Below are 5337 nucleotides of genomic sequence, written 5' to 3'. Positions count from 1 at the left end.
TCCCTTTCCTGAAGGCAAAATTATTGCCTCAGAAATCGGCTAGTGAAACTAGTTGCAGCAACCGACAGACAGAGCTTTATGCTTGTCACCTAGCCCTGTCTCCTAGGCTCTCAGTGGGGACACCGATTAGTCACAAGGCTTCAGAATATGCCAGTGCCAGGAAGGCTTGTAGCAGAGCCTTGCATCTGAATATTTTCCTATTGCATTGATGTCTCTTTCCAGTTGTCCTGGTTTTGGGTAGGATAGAGTTGATTTTCCTCCTAGGAGCTGGTCTGGTGCTGTGTTTTGGATTGAGGATGAGAATAATGTTGATAACACACTGATGGTTTAATTGCTGCAGAGCAGTGCTTACACTAAGCCACAGACTTTTCAGCTTCTCACACCACCCTGCTAGTGAGAAGGCTGGGGGTGCAGCAGGAGCCGGGAGGGGACGGAACCAGGACAGCTGACCCCAGCTGGCCAAAGAGATATTCCATAATGTATTATGCCATGGTGAGCAATTAATACGGGGTGGCTGGCCTTGGGGCGGGCCTGGCGGCTGCCCCAGCCTCTCCTCCAGCACAGAGGAAGCAACAGAGGGAACAGGCATCAGAGCTGGTGCAGCCCTGCATGGGGACAGCGGACAGAAGGGCCTAAAGCTCCTGGATGTTGAAGTTAAACCCCAGCAGGCAGCTGAGCACTACACAGCTGCTCACTCACTCACCCCAGGTGGGATGGGGGACAGAATCAGAGAGGTAAAAACGTAAGAATTTATGGACTAAGATAAAGACATTTTATTAGGTAAAGGAAAAGCCATTCATGGAAGCAAAGTAAAACAAGGAATTCATTCAGTGCTTCCCATGGGCAGGCAGGTGGTCAGCCACTTCCAGGAAAGCAGGGCTCATCATGTGTAATGGTTTCTTGGGAAGACAAACATCAACACTCAGTGCTTCCCCCCCCCCCAGTTCCTCCTTCTTTACCCCAGCTTTTATTGTTGAGCATGATGACGTATGGTATGGAATATCTCTTTGGTCAGTCTGGGTTGGCTGTCCTGGCTGCGTCCCCTCCCAGCTTCTTAGGCACCCCAGCCTCCTCGCTGGCAAGGCAGCATGAGAAGTAGAAAAGTCCTTTGCTCTGTGTAAGCACTGCTCTGCAAAAACTAAAAACTTTGCGATAACAAACCAATGAAGTGCCTGTACACCAATGCACGTAGCATGGGGAATAAGCAGGAGGAGTTAGAAATTCGTGTTCAGTCAGGAGACTATGATCTAGTGGCAATTACAGAGACATGGTGGGACAGCTCACATGACTGGAATGTGGTCATGGATGGGTATGTCCTGCTCAGGAAAGACAGGCCAGCAAGGTGAGGTGGCAGAGTTGTTCTTTACGTGAAACAGCATCTACATTGTTTTGAGTATTGTCCAGGGGTGGATGAGGAGCGAGTTGAGAGTCTGTGGGTGAGGATTTAGGGGCAGGCTGGCATGGGGCATACTGTTGTGGGTGTCTATTACAGGCCACCAGATCAGGATGAGGAAGCTGATGAGGCCTTCTACAGGCAGCTGATAGCAGCCTCGTGAACACAGGCCCTGGTTATTGTGGGGGATTTTAACTACCTTGACATTTGCTGGAAGGCCTACTCAGCCAGCCATCCGCAGTCCAGGAGGTTCCTTCAGTGTATCGATGATAACTTCCTGGTGCAAATGGTGGACGTGCCAACTAGGAGAGGAGTCCTCACTAAAAAGGAGGGGCTGTTTGAAGTGGTGAGGGCTGAGGGCAGCCTTGGTTGCAGCAACCCTGAGATGGTGGAGTTTAGGATCTCATGTGGCAGGAACAGAGTACCGAGCAGAATTGCAACCCTGGACTTCAACAGAGCCAACTTTGGCCTTTTCAAGCATTTACCAGGGGAAATCCCATGGGACAAGGTACTTGAAGGAAAAGGGGACCAAGATAGCTGGTTAGCATTCAAGGACTGCTTCTTCCGAGCTCAAGAACAGAGCGTACCAACAGGTAGGAACAGGAACACATTTGTCAGGTGCCCACTGCACTGGCCAGGGTGGGGGGAACGGCTGCGGGGCTGGGCTGGGCATCGCTCAGAAGGTGCTGTGCAATGGCATCACTTGTTCCGCACACATCGTTATTATTAGTATCATTCTTATTCTTATCCTTCCTTTTCTGTCCTAATAAACTGTTTTTATCTCAACCCACAAGCTTTTACTTTTTTTTTTTTAATTATTTTTTCCAATTCCCTCCCCCATCCCACTGCAGGAGGGAGGGTGAGCGAATGGCTGTGCGGTGCTTTGCTGATGGCTGGGTTAAATTCCAGTAACAGCTGAAGAAGGTGAAATAATGGTTTGCTTCTGAAAAGTGTAGGGAAAGACAGGCTGAAATGTAACCAATGGTCATCCCACTGTGGCAGGCTCAGACTATACATTTCTTAGAGCAGGGACAATTTCCTCTTCTCCTTTAGGGACTGCATTTCAGATACTACAGGAAATAGATGGATAATCTCAGTTACACACCAGTATCATAAGCATGCAAATATTTCAAGCATATCTTTGAACAAAAGACTTTACTGCTTGGCTATAAAAAGATGGAGACATATACGCATACAACACAGTGTGGAACAGGGAGCCTGTCTCTCCATGTTGATGAGATGGCAGTTCCACCTTGCTGGCTGTGCTAGATGTTCAGGTGAGGGCACAGTGTTTCACAAGTCTCACTGGTGCAAGCTGGGCCTTCTTTCAGAACAGGCAGCTTTGCCCTTGTGTTAAATGGCAAGCAGCAGCAAGAGAAGGTTGTCAGGTTCCCTGTTCAGGCACTATTTATTCTACAGCTGCTTTATTTGAACTACAAAATGAAGAAATTGACTTGGTCTGACCAGAAAGATGAATCAAACACCTTTCCAACAGCATCAGGCATTCTTCTACAGTTAGTGGCAATAGAAGCCATTTCCTTACCCCAGTTTGCTCCATCCAAGGGCAGTGGGGAAGAGCAGGTGTTTTAGGCATAAGATCTGTTTTTACTTCCAAGATACTCCTGAGGGAAATTTCTCCAGTTCTTGCAGGTAAGTTAGGCAGCCTCAGCTGCTTGGCCTTGAGGTCTGCTGAAGCTTTGACCCATCTGCGTCTTCCCGAGGTGCCTAACAGACACTATCTGACGCTGAAATGCTGGGCTCCATGATCATGCCGGCTTATTGTCAGAGAAGCAGGTTCTCAATGCTTCTTCAAATACACCACTGAATTAGTATCCATTGGTTGTCAGCCCAACCACATTTCTGAGATTTAGTGTTGAAACTCAAAGCCCACTCTTCGTCCTTCTGACCCTGGTGCAGTCAGGCAGATTCTCACGCTGTAAAACACAAGCTAACTTTAGACTGCAACGGGCCCACTCCTTTACTATTACACCCAGAAATTCTGCTGATCTGATTCATTTCTTAATGAAGAAAAAAAGAAATAAGCTTGTGAAATCATACCTGTAAGCAGTGCCGTTTCCATACAAGCTTCCAGAGCAACAGCATAAGAGTGAAATTGACACATTCCTTAGAGTAGAACCAAAATGAAGCACCTAAAGAAAATCTGTTAACACTTCTTCCTTTTTTTTTTTTTTAATTATTATTTTTTAATATAAAATCAGGCTAATAAGCTCTACTCTTTGTGGCAGGATGTAACTGTTACTCTTTGCCAAGCCCTAAGGCAATTTTGAAAAGACACGTGTCATAAAGTAGGCATTGGTTTTACAGCCTTCGAGTAAAGCAAACCTTGCAGTCATGTGCAGATCTGATTTTTTTTCACTACTACGTGCATTTGCAGAGTTCTTAAACAACATCCTGGTATGCTAAAAAAATACATCTTCATAGAATTGAAAATTCTATTGCCTTAGCAGCTGCTTTTTTTTTCTTTTTCTTTTTTTTTTTTTTTCTCTGTAATCTCAGATTTAGTAATTTCAGGAAACTTTTGATTGTGTCAGCATACTGCAGTGGTCCCTCATGCAAACATAGAAAACCACTCAGTTCCTCTCTGCTTAAAATACTTTTACCAGTAAAGCTATTTTAGTATAAAGTGTTTATTTTTTTAATATATTTTTTTAATTTTGTGAACTTAATTATTCTTAACTACTATTAACTACAGTAATATTAGTTTAGAAAGGTACTGTTGTTACTTCCTATTTTGCTTCCCAGTGACAGTGGTTATAATAGCAGTGGGGACTTCTACACTGATGGAAAGACTTTCGGTCCGCACTAGATTGAAGCATGTTGTGATTCACTTGAGTCAGTCAACAAACAAATGTGATTTTATGTACAAATTCTTTTCATTAAAAATCTGAAAACTGTGCTGTCTGCACATTCAAGCAAATGCTAAAAATGGAAAATGTCAACTCCCCACCTACAAAGCAACAGCTGGCAGCAACATACAAGCTCTGTGATATCCCCAGCTGCCAAGAGGAAATCTGATCATGGGAAAATTCACTTCGTTTTGAGAGCTATTACTTGGTAAAGGAAACAATGCAGCCTGGGTAGTAGAATGTGACCATAGGGGAAACCAAGTGGGATGTAAGCAAATGATGAATATTTAAAACCAGTTACTGTAGTCTCTGCATTTGAGGGAGGGAATGAAATACTCGCATGGCTTAGCTCACGGTAGTATGCTACGGCTGGATCCACTCCACAGCTGGAATATGTGGTATCACAACTCCTGTATTTTCTGTCCTTTGTCCCTGGGGCAGACACCATAGCTCCAGGATAAAGCACCCAGACTCCTCCTGTGCACTGTTCCCCGGAGCGACAGAGGAACCGGGTTGAGTTAGCCCAGCAAGAAGTGATTCAAACTCCTGACTTTCAGAAGAGTGTCCTGACTATGACAGAATAGGAGAAAGATGTTGAAGATGGACTTGGCAAGTGCCGGAGGGAAAGCATGGATGAGTCAGACTGGATTCTCAGGAAAGGAGAAAAAAAATGAGTCTTCAATGAGCGCTTTATAGACCTTCTACCCAGCATGACTACATAGGCATGCACAAGAAGGGAGGAGACTGCATCCTTGCCACGTATCCCTGTTGTCTCCCCAAACTGGATGAGCCTAAGGGAGGGTCCCAGCCACTGGGCTGAAGTTTCTCTCTCACTTTCTCTGTGCCATGAAGCCCTAATTGCTCTCTACAAAGTGGAGCGGCTTCAGCAGGAAGAAGTCAGCCCTGCTTTCAGTGTGTGTGGGTGACCTCCTGTGGTTCCTTCCAGACTAAAATTATCTAAGTAAAAGTGTCTGTTCCCCCTTCAGATTTCTCTCTCCTAGCCCAGAAGATCTCAAAAACCTATAGGAATGCTGTAGTGCAAGGTGGGAGGCAGCATCCTCCCAGGCAATAAGGTTT

The sequence above is a fragment of the Anser cygnoides genome, chromosome 1, assembly GCF_040182565.1.
Source record: "Anser cygnoides isolate HZ-2024a breed goose chromosome 1, Taihu_goose_T2T_genome, whole genome shotgun sequence".
Taxonomy (NCBI): Eukaryota; Metazoa; Chordata; class Aves; order Anseriformes; family Anatidae; genus Anser; species Anser cygnoides.
The sequence above is the reverse complement of the archived record's forward strand: the minus strand, read 5'-3'. Positions refer to the sequence as shown.